Source organism: Hippocampus zosterae, chromosome 7 (genome assembly GCF_025434085.1).
Source record: "Hippocampus zosterae strain Florida chromosome 7, ASM2543408v3, whole genome shotgun sequence".
In the NCBI taxonomy this organism is placed as follows: Eukaryota; Metazoa; Chordata; class Actinopteri; order Syngnathiformes; family Syngnathidae; genus Hippocampus; species Hippocampus zosterae.
The window spans coordinates 8,483,729-8,499,298 of record NC_067457.1 but is presented as its reverse complement, the minus strand read 5'-3'; the positions used below and the strand labels follow the sequence as shown (position 1 = coordinate 8,499,298).

General features: G+C 41.0%; 1 long non-coding RNA gene across 1 annotated transcript; it reads left to right on the top strand.

Moving 5' to 3' along the window:
• The first annotated feature begins 9,032 nt into the window (after positions 1-9,032).
• On the top strand, positions 9,033-9,972 carry LOC127604345 (uncharacterized). Its single transcript, XR_007963279.1, has 2 exons — positions 9,033-9,567; positions 9,687-9,972. It is a non-coding gene; the product is annotated as an uncharacterized LOC127604345 (long non-coding RNA).
• Positions 9,973-15,570: the final 5,598 nt, after the last annotated feature.

Here is a 15,570-nt window from a genome sequence, read left to right as displayed (position 1 = left end):
TGTGGCGACATGAAGTCCAGCTGGTAAGCGGGAAGTCGTCCTCTAGGTCACCGTCCTCTTGGGAGTTCAACATCCATTGTCTCCATGCCTCCGGACAGGAATGTGCCTGTGATATTCCCATGAATAAATGCAGTTCGATGACATTTGCGAGTGTCAAACAGGAAGGATTTCTGACGAGCACTCAGCTGGACTCTCCAAATTGGCATTTTTGCACAACAGAAACAGCCAAGACATATGTGTTTCATTGCAAGATTTTGCAAAACAATAGACACATGGACGCAGGAAGAGAGACAAACTAACACCGACACTCAACGTGAATATTCAGATTCAGATCAGAATCATGTATCGAAGTGTGCGGTCATTTCTTTGAATGATCTCTATCTAGAATAACTCCTCCAGTCATCATTCTCAGCTCTCTGATGAGCAATATGTTGATCAGGCCAAAACATGGCGAAAACGATTGTCCTCAAGTGATATTGAAAGCGATGCATCCTGAATGTGCGTCATGACTTATATATGAGAATCGTCTCATAGGGACACGTGCAGCTCCGAAATGGTCTTTCCATGACAGAGGTGATCACCCTTATCAATTTTTAAGGCCCAGGTTATTGACACAAACCTTATTTATGGAGGTTATGCGGAGGCCATTGTAATGATTCCTTAATCTTTCACATACAACACCGTAGGGGCCCCGGGCTCTTACTATACACCATCGGCTGATAGTTTAGATTTTATTGCTCCATTGATTATTACAGTAATGCCTGCATGGCGGGGTTCACTTTGTCCGGCTGGATGCATCGTCCTTTATGGCACCGGATAAATTGTTCAACGATATCCTGTATCATAAATTAAAAAGAACCCCTTTTTTTGGGTTTGTTTATTATGAATGTGTGTGTGTGTGTGTGTGTGTGTGAAGTGTGCTAGCCCACTAAAGAGCATTAACACACACACACACACACACACACAAATGACGATAATAATACGGTTCTTCCGCAATATTAGGGACAGTTCCATTTCCGGAAATGGAACTGTCTATGGTCGTCGTCACAAGTTCCCTCTTTGCGATCACTGCTATCCATGTGGTGGAATCAAAGCAAAATCTAAAGGAAACAAAAAAAAAAGGAAGTGGAGTGCCAGTAAATGAATGATTTCGATCCTCAGTGATTTTACTTTAATCTTCCAAGATTTTGTGACATGTTGGCGTGCCAAAACAATTTTACAGATGTTATTTTTGACAAGCCTTCAGTGTAGCATTAAACTATTCTTTCAAGGTTTAATCACGGCATTCTATGTCTTCTTGAGATGTCCCATTCTTTGTTAGTCATGGAAGACCTCCTAATCCCCCGTTGTTGTTTGGTTTCAAGATTACACATATTTAATCTGCAAGAGAAACTTTGCCTTAATCCTTCAAACATCCCAGAATGCATTGCCGTCAACTCGGAAACAGTTTCTCAGTCCCACAACAGACTCCGTGAGAGCTAAACTGCGCCGCCTGTCGCAGATTAAAGACTTTTGGAATGATAATCCTTCAATGTTCTCGCTATGTGGACAGAGAAGCTACTCTACCGTTTCTCATGCCGCTCAAACCAAGAGGGACCATGGAGATAATTATTTCACAAGCGGATATGGAAGAGGGATAAAAAAAAAAATCTGTCCAAAATTCAGGAAATAAGGTTTACACTTGGTCAGATTAAATTTCTGTGTCCAAATGCAAGAAAAGCAACTGTATATGGTGTTATGTTTCGATCTGGTTATGTTCGGTTTTTGATTCCTCATGTGCCCTTTTTTCGCCACCTGTTCTCGTTATCAGTGTTCCTTCTGTGTAACCAATTAGCTCCCTCAACAAGGTGTGTGTTGTCCAGGTGTTTCTCGTTGTCTCGTTACTTAGCTTGTGTTTGGTTCTCTGAGTTTCTGCCGGTCTTGGTTGGGTCATTGAGAGCTGTGAGTATGTGAGCATACGTGTGTTCTTGTCATGTTTTGTTTAGAGTCTTAGTTTTGTTTGTTCCTCGTGATTTCCAGGCATTTTTTTTGAGTACTTCGAGTTACTGTTTTTTCCATTGTACTCCTGTGTGTATTTTTTTGTTAAATACATTTTGGTCAATCCACCCTGCTCCTCCCTGCTTTTTGGGGTCCTACTACTACCATCACGCAGAACGTGACATATGGCGCCCCGCATACTGCCCGAAGACGGCTGGGATAGGCTTGAACCACAAAGGTGTCCTCGGGTTTGGTTTTGAATATATGTTATTGCTGGTTGTTATTATGTCAGCCTAATATTGATTCGGCCAGGTCAAAATGGAGATGTTAATAAAGTTTTAGTCTTCCTATTGATCATCTGCCTCTTAAAAAATAAATATATTGTGTGGTTGAACAGTGGACCCTTCGGTTACAGGACAATCCTCGCCACTGCCTGAACCACAGCCAGTCCAGTCTTTCACGTTTCTTATATTTTATTTAAATTATGTTCCTTCCTGTACTTCTACGTTAAGCCTTTCTACATCCAGAAACATCAGCACACCACCATTCACCTGTCTGTGCGAATGGAAAAAAAATATATTAGGTCAAAGTGTACCTCTGACGGCCCATTTTTTTGAGATAATAATGGGGAAAAGTTTGAAAAATAATAGCGTTTCCCAATCCTTGTGTCTAGTCTTAACGATTAATAAGGATGGGAAATGAAGCTTCGAATTTGCTTCGGAAACCAGTTGTGTAATTTTTTTGACTTCTCAAGATGGCTCAATTGGTTTGAATTAAGGGATGTAAGAAATGGCATTTTAGTGTGTCAAATGTTGAACGCCATCGAGAGGAGTCAATAGATACAACTCGTTCATGAAGCCAATTTGAAGCTTCGTTTTCCCATCACTATTAATCGTTTTGCATTAAAATGAACCACTGAGCTTTTTTTTTTCAATATTGGTAGATACTCAGAAATTTACAACCATCCAGTTTTCTGCAATTAAATTACACTTATCTGGTGTGCTTGTTAACTGACTTGGTTAACTGTTAATTTACATGCTATAGATTAATATTTTACATTTATTTAAAAAAAAACAACAGCAAGATACTGTTGTAAAATCAAAGTAAATGTACAGAATTTCGTTACAGTGGATTTCCCCACGAAACATCTATGATGAGGTCTTTGAAAGCATTAAAAAAAATAAAAATAAAATCCAAAATCTTTTTCTTGCACTGTTCGTTCTTTTAGTAATTTTAGTAAGTTACATTTTATTTCTTTCGTTTATTTTTTTTTAATAAACTTTGGTTCCTTTTTAATTAAAAAAAATTATGATTATTCTGTTTTTATTTATATGAGGCACATTTAGTTACCTTGTGTATGAAATGTGCTAAAACAGTAGCAAAAGGTGCCTTGCCTTGCCTGGGCCACATGCTTTTCATTTAGTACATAATGGATACATACAGTATGTAATCAGAAATCTGTCAAATCGGCACATGTAAATTGCAGACTAACACCGATGATCACAATCCGCAACATGATATGGCAATTTGCTCACCTCGAGTGTATTGAGTTTTGATTTAGCCGTGGCACTCTGTGCATATTATATGAGAGCTATGGGAGTCCAAACGCAACAATATTGACAAAGAGGAATTAGAGTGTGCTGCAATTCTAGACTCGGACAAACAGGATTTTGAGGAATCCTACCTGGCTGGGGAGATGGAGAACAGTACACAAGAGAATGTGACATTTTGTGCTGATATTGAGGCAAACAAGCCTCACAAGCCTCACCCTGGTCTTGATTAGAGGAATGGGGGCTGGAGGGACATAATAGGAGGAGCGGCTCGCTAATGAAACAGAAGGGGCACCGGTTTAAATTGAGATTTCTAAGCCTGCTAGATGCTGGATGCCTTGACCCCAGCCCAGCTCCTCACCTTCTCGGCCTCCATTGCTGACCTAGAGAGGCGCCATGAGTGTCGGGAGCTTTTCAAAGAACTTGATTGGATTTTAGAGAACGGGAAAATAACTTGTGTGGCTTTAAAAGGACCGAGAAGCCTGATGTGTGCTTGAGCATAACTATAAACACATCGAGGATCATATCTGAGTGGTCCTTTGATGGTGGAGAATAACCTCACATCTGCTTTTTGTGAGGAAAAAAAAACACACTTGTGCACATTCCCATTTCACTGTGAAGTGGTAAATCACGGTAAATATGAACATACAGTTGACGACACGAATGATTCCCGACATAATGAAACAAACCAACAAATAAAGGTGCCAGTCAAGGTGCTGTGCCGCCTTTTTTTTCCTACAAGGAACTACTAAGGAGGCGACCCGGTGGTCCAGTGGTTAGTGCGTCGACCTCACAGTGTAGGGGTACCGGGTTCAATTCCAGCCTCCTTGTGTGGAGTTTGCATGTTCTCCTCGGGCCTGTGTGGGTTTTCTCCGGGTACTCCGGTTTCCTCCCACATTCCAAAAACACGCGTGGAAGGTTAATAGAAGAATCTAAATTGGGTGGGACTGTGAGCATGGATGGTTGTTCATCTATTCGTGCCCTGCGATTGGCTGGCAACCGGTTCAGGGTGTCCCCCGCATACTGCCCGAAGACGGCTGGGATAGGCTCCAGCAACCCCGCAATCGGAAAATGAATGTATGAATGAACTACTAAGGTCATTGCAAAAAAAAGGAGAAAAAAAATCCTACAGGCAATTTTGGAAATAGAAATGATCAGTGGGTCAAACTGACATCAGATGTTTGTAAAAACAATGCAACAAGGTCACTTGAATGAATTTGTTTATGTGTAATGCGCCTTGGATAGTGACCTCCATAAAATGTCAGGGTGGTACATAAATAAAAATTGCCTCTCTAAAACACTTGTCACACAATATACCCCCTTTTAGTTTGCCCTATTAGTTTGATGGCAATTATATTCCCTGTGTTGTTATCCGATTTTACTTTTAACTTTATAAGTTCACAATTTCTAAATGGGACTTTCAGACACAGCCCGAAACCTTTTTTTTTTTTTTGGGGCACTGTAAAGAGTCCTGAGGGAGGTCCAGTTCAGGGGATCCAGAGGGGCATAATAAGGGGCTTTGGAGAAAAAAAAAAAAAAAACTAAGGTAGCAAGGAAGGCATGCAAAGATGTAAGAGAGGACAGAAGCAGGAATCCTAATTATCGGTTAAGAAGACTTTTTATTTATTCCCTCTCATACAGCTTCACAACACATTTCTTTATGTACTCACTAAAAGATGCAGTGTGTGCGTGTGTGTGTGTGTGTGTGTGTGTGTGTGTGTGTGTGTGTGTGTGTGTGTGTGTGCGTGTGTGTGCGTGTGCGCGCGCCTTTTACTTAGCCACTAACAGGTCTCGGATCACTGGCTATGAAAAGACGCATTGGGAGCTGTTGTGTTTCTTCTGAAGCAACGCATTTTGATTGGTCGGCGTTGTGCCGTTGCTGCAGGCCGGTTGGGTTATTTTGGATTTGTGACTTGAGGATGTTGGATAGACTTTGTTCTTTATGTCTACTATCATTGACCATACGGGAGTTTTTTTATGGTCGTGTCAAGTGATGCAACTCAGTGAGACAAGATAACATCTGTTCTCAGAAAAGAGAGAAGAAGAGTGTTCTTATAGCTTTCGTAAATTAGGCCACAACCACAATCCCGTGTTTACAGAGACTTTTCTGTACGGTATATTTAGTTTAAACATCAAAACCACAGGCGTATAGTCCGTTCTTGGACAATCAGTTCTTATGATTTTATTTTAAGAACAAACGATGGAATTGAATAAAAAAGTTATGTGTTACATATTCAATATTTCAGCTTTAATTTTTTTTTTTTTGTAGCCGGTGCAAAAGAGTCGAACTGATTCTGAATGAGGAGCTATTCGGTTGAGGTTATTTGCATTTCAAAATAGCAGGAACAGATGAAATTGTGCGATATTTAAGCATCGCCTTCAAAAAGACAACAATCACTTGACAGAAGCAACACGACAGTAATTGGCAGGATATTCTGGATTCACGTATTGCTGTATCACCCTATTATTAATTGATGATTTGGGGATTGTTATCACTCCTAATGGGGGCTCAGCTACAATAGTCATCACAGGGTGTTGGAAGAATGTGTGTGGGACTCCGGGGGTCTTGAGGATCAATACATCGACCGCAATCTCTGATCTTCTCTGCTCACGGGAAATAACAACAAACCACTGTGGCCTCTTTGGTAGGATTAGAGAATATATCATGGCGAGGCTCTCTTTGCTCATTAGGATATGATTTAAATTAACACAACTTGCAACACTAGATCTCCGTGACAACACTTTCGTTTGTCTGTCGGAACTGCGTTTTCTTCAGTGCGCATTTCATAGCTGACAACGGAAAGCTTTGTTCCTCCTGTGGATGTCCTCGATAATAGCTGGGGTGATGCCCTCATTAGCCTTCTGCCTTTAATTGTTTTCGGTTCACACAAACACAGTCCCGCGGCTATTGAATGTGTGTGTGTGCCAGTTTGTTGTCTACAAGGGGGGAGTGCCTGCATCTGATTGACCATTATGTGAGAGTAGCATATGTCAGAGTTCACTCATGCCAACGCGCTCGCGCGGACATACACACACACACACACACACACACACACACACACACACACACACACACACACACACACACACACACACACACACACACTCACGCACAAAGGCACAAAAGGGATTCTTTTTCTGTATAGCACAAGACGAGTAATGTTAGGATTGGGCGTCATTCAATGGCGCATTTTAAGAGACTTGTTACGTTCAGTGAAATGAAGGCGGAGTATAAACGCTATTTGTTGGAGTCGGGTAACCCTTTGTAATGTCTTTCAGTACGGAGCCACTTTTAATTTGATTTTATTCATATCGAGTGGATCGTCAGCTTGTTGTTTATGTGGAGGTGAACATTGTAGACCTTGTTGGTGAGCGTCAAATATGTCGCCATAGATATACCGGTATGTGTCCGAATGTGTGTGTCCTATTATAGACTATTGAGGCAAAAATCCAGGGTACAGACAAACAGGGCTGCGTGAACAAGGTCATCAGTCTCCAACGACAAATTATTTACTATTGTCATGACCAAAATCAGAAGAATCGAGTTTGCCGGATGGAGGTACCATTGGGTTAAAATGCGGATGTATTGAAAACATATTGAGTGTTGAATTTCGCTTGAGGCTTTCAACGTTTTGGGAACTATCTTGCTCGGTATGCAAAAAATAATTATCGTCCACCAATACCATCTGTTTGTCAAGTTTTTTTTGCCACTTTTTGTCAAGAGAAATGGAAATATATTCTTGCTCATCAGCACAGACTCTCCTGGTACCCAAATTTGATGCAATCCAAGTAAATACATTAGCAATGTAGTGTTATCCTATTTGAGATGGATGCTAATCGAGTTGTAGGAGATACATTAGTTGAGGGGTGGGGGGATTAACAGCCGCACATGACACATTTTGATTAAATGTACGCCCCTTCCGTGACTAGACATGCAAATAAGGGTTAGTATCCCATATGTGTTACATCATATTATCAGTAAAGCCGTGAAAGCGGGTCAATTGTTGCAAATCAACCTTGACAATGATATGAAATGAAAGTCCCATTGTTTAAACTCTTGAAAACGAGAACGCTGTTATGTCTTTAGTCCCACATATTACCAATATGTATCTTTTAATTAAAAAAAAATCTTAAATTCTTCAAAAATACAATAACACAACTCAGGACAAAATCTTGTAAATATGTATAAATGTTTTGTTGGCGTCTTGAAACAATTCTATAATAATAATAATAATAATAAAACATACCAAGTAATATCAACGACCAGACCAGTAAGGCCCAATATAATTAGGAAACTATATAATAACATAAACATTTTCCTTTCAACAAGACACCAATATCTTCATGACTGTCAGTTTTATAAATTATAAAGCAGGAAACTGGATGGGATTACTCCCATATTGCCTTATTCTCCCTTGTGCTTTAATCCCTTTGCGGAGAATATCCCGCTCATACTAGTCCCAGATAACAGATTTATCCAGGATAAAAATCCATGTTGTTACATTTCCTCTCCTCCTGTCCGAGACCAATAATCCAAGTCCCATTGTAACAGCATGTCAAACAATACCAGCAGCTGTGCATGGCAGCCTGTAGAAATGAGGACAGTTTTTTCCCCCCAACAGGTAATCTTTATCTTAGTTTTTTTTAGGCCAATATCACACTTCTAAACATGCATCCCCTGTCCCTGAGTGTACAGAATATTAACCTCTTGGTTTACGGTCCGATGGTAACCATTATTATGTCTGTACGAGTGCAAGGTGAGCAATGTATTCTGATGACAGAAAACATGAAGGAAAAACCACATTTCACTTGTAAAAGATGAATCAATACGAAAGTTGAAGTGTTCATGATTGGATTGACTGCATAGGTCAATATAAAACAAAAACACAAACAACACACACACACACACTGGAGAGCAGGTTGAATGATTGCTATTCATTAATATTCCATTAGGACACCATCAATGGGAATGAGTTGTGCCAAATAGCTGCAGGCTCATATTACCAGTCTGTAAATGTCTGTCCCTTCATGTGAGTATAGTTCCTCTCTACTCATCTTCACGGTGTTATTCTGTTCATTCAAAGTTGTTCACATGGTATGGCCGCTTAAGTGTGGAGACGCAGTCATGCTTGTGAGGTGTGACGGCCGACAGTAGAGCATTTGGGCAAGTTCATGAAGGCAAGCCTTCCTTTATATGAGCTATAGTGGAGGTATGGCAGCACCACCAGGTACAGGTACCGCAATGATGAGGTGGTTTAGTCTGTCCAAAAGAAGGTTTTAATGATTGAGTAACATTTTTATTGATTTCTGGAAATGGAAAAAAACCGAAGCCACTTAAATCAGTATAGTGCTGTACACAAGCTATTAAAGTGAAACTACTAAGGGGACGGCGACATAATACTGCTTGATGGTTAGCATGCCCGCGTCATATTTCTTAGGCTTGCCTTGATTGATTTGTTTCTGAACAATTTCCTAAATTACACCACATATCTGTATTGTACTTATCATCGCTGTTGTTTACATTTGACGAGATGCTAACGCTAATGCTGCACTGACCCTCCTACTGAACGCCCGAAATGAACAGCAGCGGGCCTGCTGCTATGATTTTCACATCATAGCTGGGGACTTTAATCACACAAATCTAAAGACTGCGCTCTCAAAGATCAATCAAATTGTCAAAATTGCCCAAGCAGTCATCCCCAACTGTCTGAAATCGTCTGTAATCATTCCAATTGCGAAAAAGACACCCACGAACAGTCTTAATGATTAGCGACCTGTTGCCCTCGTGCCTGTCATTATGAAGTGCTTTGAGGCTGATTCTGAAGCACATCACTGAATGTTTCCCTCAGAACCGAGACTCCCATCAGTCCCAATAGACCCACAGCGGATACCATCGCAATGGACACTGTCCTGAGCCACCCGGAACAACAGTAGAGCTACGCCAGGATGGTTCTTTGTGGATTAAATCACCAAACTAGGCATCCTGGGCCTCCATCCTTCAAACTGCATCGAGGACTTTTTGACCAACAGACACCAGACTGTGAGACTTGACTCCCACCTTTGTTCCACCAACACACTGACCACAAACCTCCTGTCCTGTCTCTACACCTGTGACTGCAGCCCAGTCCAAAAAAAACAACACCATTGTCAAATCTGCAGATGACACAACAGTGGTTGGTCTTATCTCAAGGGGAAACATGGCAGACTGCAGGGAGGAGGTCCAGAAGTTGGACCTAGGAGATCGTTGCGGAATTTAAGAGGAACAGAACTGTAACATCTCCCACTCACATCAACGGCGAGAGAGTGGAGGAAGCACACACATTCAGGTTCCAGGGAGTCCTGATCTTTTAGGACCTTTCTTGGACAGAAAAGATCTCGCCGGCCTTCGAGAAGGCGAGCAGTGTCTTCACTCCCCTTAGAATCCTCCTGAAAAATAAAATGCAATCCATTGAGTGCCTGTTGACATACTAGATTTCCATTTGGTCAGGGAGCTGCACTGAGCCGGACAGAGTAGGGCTTCAGAGGACTGTTAAAGCAGCACAGAGGATGGTTGGATGCGCTCCTCCCTCCCTGGCAGACATTTACTCCTCCAGGTGCCTCCGGAACATTATCGAGGACACCACACACCGCAGTTCTCGGCTGTTCGAGCTCCTACCATCTGGTAGGTGCTGCAGATGCTCAAGAAAAATAATCCAACAGACTGCGAAACCGGTTCTTTCCGAGAGCCGTCACCACCCTGAATTCTCTCATGACGTTCTCCTTGAGTATGCTATTGCATTTAACTATTCTGTGAAGGAGAACATGTTATGCAATACGTTGCTATTTGTACATATCTTATTTTAAGCAATAGATTTATTTTTCATCAATCGCTCAAGATAAGATAAGATAATATAAGATAAGATACGATCAGATCAGATGAGATAAGATGGGATAAGATAAGATAAGATAAGATAAGATAACCTTTATTTGTCCCACACTGGGGAAATGTGTAGTCTATAGCAGCAAAATTGGGGGAGAGCGCAGGGGTAGAAAAGAAAAAAAAAGTTGCCTGCACCAAATAAATGAATGTTTCAGAAAAAGAACTGCACAATATAAATATTTGTTTCTTTTTTTTCTTTTTTTTTCATCAAATGCCGTACTTCAATTTGCATCTCATTATGTTTCTGCCGATACTCAACCCCTTCCTACTCTTTACACTTTTTAATGCTCCGATGATCAAAAGAAATAACACAACATACATTTGAAAAAAAAAATCTCAAAATTCAAATAGTAGTCGACCTCAGCCTCACAAGCCTTTCTGCAATGAAATAGCTCAGTCAATCAGTGGACCGTGACCTGTATTTTACAACGACACAATAACCCCAATGCAGCTCTGACAAGGCGGCGGGGTCACAAGGATAGCGGGCTCATTAAAAGTAAATCCATACATATACACATGAAAAGCGTATTCGCACAGAGGAATTGGCCCAAACAAATGCATGCATGCACATAACAACACCCTCCCCAAAGCTGCATAAGTAGAGCTTATCCCTTCTTGGAGTGCACTGTTCTGGTCTGACTCCTAACTCCGATCCCTGCTCACCCCCTGGGTCACACGCACACCCACACCCACACATATACACGCTTGCGAAAATGTGAGGGTGATGCGTGGTGTCTTGGACCATTTTGGTTGACGGCGGAATCGCAGGTGGAGGAGGTCATAATGGTGCTCCAGCCTTGCTGAACTGGAGGGCAACTGTTACACATGATGATTTGACCGGTATCATGTTCGAGACAACTTTACAACAAGAGGACCCTTTTGATTGATGATTTATGTATTCTTAATAATGATGCCATCAGCACGTTGTAAATCATTAATAATTACTTCGACACTTCTTAAACTTTCAACAATACCGGTAGGTGTTGACGCTCCTGTAAAATTAGGACCACCCTGCCCCGCCCCCCCAAACAATAAATACAATTTTAATTTACAAAACTTTTTACGAGATTAATTTAAAATCATACCCAAGGCTCATTTATTGCCACAACCCCCCCCCCCCCCCCAGTTCTTTATCACTCCGGCCACAGTCAGTTTTTCTGAAAATAAAATGCATACCTTTCCAGAACACTGAATATCAAGCAGAGACAAGTCAAAGTGATACACGTTTTGCAACTTACTAGATACTAGATTACTAGACTTATTCTTTCTCATAGTCTTGTCACGTTGTGCCCGAAGCGATAGAATGATCGCTCCGTGTACAACAAAATAAGGAAGAGGATCCCCGAAATAGCAGACATAGAAAGATGTTTGTCAAAGAACAAAAGGAGTCTTTAATATGAACACAAAATAACCCGACAGGGAGAATAACAAAAAGCGCTGGTCAAAATAGGGACCAGCGATTAAATAAAAGGACAACAGAAAACGCTTGCGGAAAAAGATAGCAAGGAGGGTCAGATTAGACAATGTAGAAATAGGGCGAGAGAAATTTTGGCACGGCGTGGAATTCTCCGGCAGTAAGTCAACTGCCAGAGCGCACAAATAAAGCCAGTGTAATTAGTCCCTAATGGGTGACAGGTGTGTAGGATGACAACAGGGCCTGCCCCCTGCTGGCAAACACGGGATGTGACAAGTCTAGTTTGATCTCACTGATTGGGTTACGAACAGCCAATCAGGGAGATCAATTGCCCCTGACGACTGAGGCCATTTTGCGCCCTGCGAGCAGTGGCTTACTCATTCAAATCACATCTAAAAAGCACGACACAGAAATCTCTTACATGTTGTTTCCACTTTATTTTCTTCCTGCTTGTGTTATGAACGCGTGTGCAATATAAGTACATTTGTGCAATTGTCAAGTCAAGTCAACAGTATTTATAGAGCACTTTCAAACAGCCATCGCTGCATACAAAGTGCTGTACATGGAGCGATTTAACATGCACAATAAACAGTAAGACAAATCGGTAATAAAGGCGGTAGAAGGCACCAAACAGTAAAATCAAGAACAAATCTAAGTCATGCTGAGTCGAACGCCAAAGAATACAATTGATTTCAGGAAAGCGTGACTGTGGTTGGTGTGACGAACAATGACTTCTCAGCCATGCTGTTTTGCATCGCTAGGGTGTCATTTCATTTTTTTTATTGATGTTGACTGTAAGCGGGCTTTTCTTTTCGAGATTGCATTCAGATAATTTGTATATTTATTCGATCAATAAATATACAGTGCGGACCCAATGTGCCATGCATTCTCAGCTACTTTTTTAAAGGACTAAAGTGCAACTCATAAAAAATCTAAACTTCTCTCAATCTATTTAATGGACAAGTCAGCAGTTTGATTCAAACAACCTTTTTGTAACAGCCATAAAAATATACCTCGGTATTTTGTGATGCTTGAAGATGATTATATTATGCATGATGAACTACTTTGATAACTAGTCACTGTGCAGCGCTCGTTCGTCCGCGATTGGCTCGGCCGGCGCCGTGTGACATGTGGCTGAAAGGCAGCCTTGATTACAAAAACCATCACTTGATAGTTTAATTGGACCGTCACTCCGCAGGACCTGAAAGATGTCGGTGAATCTCAGGTGCAGCGTTAAATAAATATAATTTCAGAGATAATCACGCCGCATACGAGAAACTTAAATTGTAATCTGACAGCAGTTAATTTACACAGCCACAACACAGGAAGTGCACCCGCACTGATGACTTCTTTGTTAGAACCCCACTCAACCCCCCCCCCCCCCCCACACACACAAAAAAAACCACAACACTTCTAAAAACACGACACACAGAGCTTCATTAATCGGGTTGTTGGGTCACTGTGTCCCACAATGAATCCCTGCCTTCGTTTTTCCCCTGACGTCAGGGTCATGTTTTTGCTTCATGACCACTTCATTACAGAACAATCTACTAGGCGATTGCAGACAAAAGACATGTGACCTCACCTGACGACCTTGCCCCGTGATCCATGCAATTCCAAGACTCGAGGCCAGGGGTCCCCAACCACTGGTCCGTGGGTCATTTGGTGCCGGGGGCCACACAGAAAGAATAAATAACTTACATTCCTTCCGTTTGATTCATTTTGGAATTTGAAAGATGTTTTATTTAGAAAAATTACCGGATTCTCCGTTATATCAGTTTTCCTTGGTGGGCCGTTATGAGTGAAACCATGTAGAGAAGAAGTCAAGAATAACAGTTTATTCATCTATTGTTTAAGTCACTTTAGTGATAGGTTTGGTAACAAGAAAATCCTTACAGTATCGCTCTTATTTATTACAAATGAGAATTTGAAACTTTGGTCAAGATTTTAGCAAGTATCATGAAAGTTGCCATCTTTGATTTGCTTTCGCAGGCCACACATGTGGCGGCCCAGATCTGGCCCCTGGACCATGAGTTTGACACCTGTGGGTTTCCGCATAAAAATACAAACGTCTTTGAAAACTTTTTTTCAGGAAGGGGAAAAGACCCAGCCAGGAGATCTTATTTTGAAGGCACGTTTAAATATAAAAACCAGAGCCATAGCAACCAGAGGCCAGGTAGGATGTTCCTTCGTGCCATGATTCATGTTTATTATTATGTTACTATTATGTTACTATACCACATTTTTCCTGCAGGTCATATCATATTATATTGTTGTATCTATCTGGCCTTAAAAGCTATATTATCCAAAACATTAGTAACAGCAGCTACTTGATTTTTATTTATTCGAAAAGCAAAGTGACACTTACAAGTTGTCAATTTTATTTTGTCAAGCGGTTGCAAGAAATAAAACCATCAGAATCCAGATATGTTTAGTTCTTTGTCAGGACTAAACAGAAGTCAGATTGGCACAAAGTTTTACGTTAATGGTAAAAAAAAAAACACACACATAAAAAAAATGAAGGAGTGGTCCTTTTTAGTCACTGATGCAGTGGTTTTATGGCATGGGTCACATCTGCCATGAGATAATGACAGGGGTAAGCCAAATGGAAGATGAAGCATGCGTGTGTTCGTGACCGTATGTGTGTGTGTGTGTGTGTGTGCGTGGGTTGTATGTGCTTGAGCCGTGTGGGTTGCAAGGGGGAATTAATGAGTCTCCTATGAGCTATTATCTGTACCTTAGCCCCACTCTGCAATAATACAAGCCGACAGGGGTCCCTAACGACGGTAACAACAACAACACACTTCTGCTGGTAGATGCAATGAACCCGATACTTTGTTAGTTTTGAACCAAGAAAGATTCAAATCATCCGATTTTTCATCACAAATATCATTCAAGTTCTTCTTCATACATAAGAAAAAGACTGAACCAAATTCCAACGCAGACTATCCTGTGGGTCAGGATCAACTGACTGCACGGCAGCTGTACTCCATGCTGTCTGAACCATTAAGCCAATTAGGTTATCTGTTTTAAAACCGCAGGTCCCACTGACATTCGTGACCTCCACTTGTTTACCGACTTCACCGTGTCTACGATTCTCAGCGGTCTCACTTAACATAAGTAAAATCGTCCTATCTTTTATGTCGACATAGCAACACATTTCCTAATGCACTCAACCAACCTTCAATTTTCTTGATATGAGAGCTACAGTTCAACAGTTTAGACACTATTACTTCAAACAAGAGGGCGGGTAAAAAAAAATAATAATCAGTTGCAGGGCACATATAGCCAAATAATTTGCTGTAATTATGATATCTTATGTTAATGGTGGCATGCAATGAACTTGTTTTTTTTTGTATTCATGGGCTTAGAAGAGCTTTTCAAAAGCATATTTACTGCAATTTCACTTTACTACAGTGCTACTACATGTTCGACGAACTATGGTAACTATATACAGCGCAGGTGTCAAACTCAAGGTCCGGGGGGCCAGATCCGGCCCTCCACATCATTTTATGTGGCCCGCGAAAATAATAATCACTTGCAGGGCACATATAGCCAAATAATTTGCTGTAATTATATCTTATGTTAATGGTGGCATGCAATGAACTTTTTTTTGTATTCATGGGTTTAGAAGAGCTTTTCAAAAGCATATTTACTGCAATTTCACTTTACTACAGTGCTACTACATGTTCGATGGACTATGGTAACTA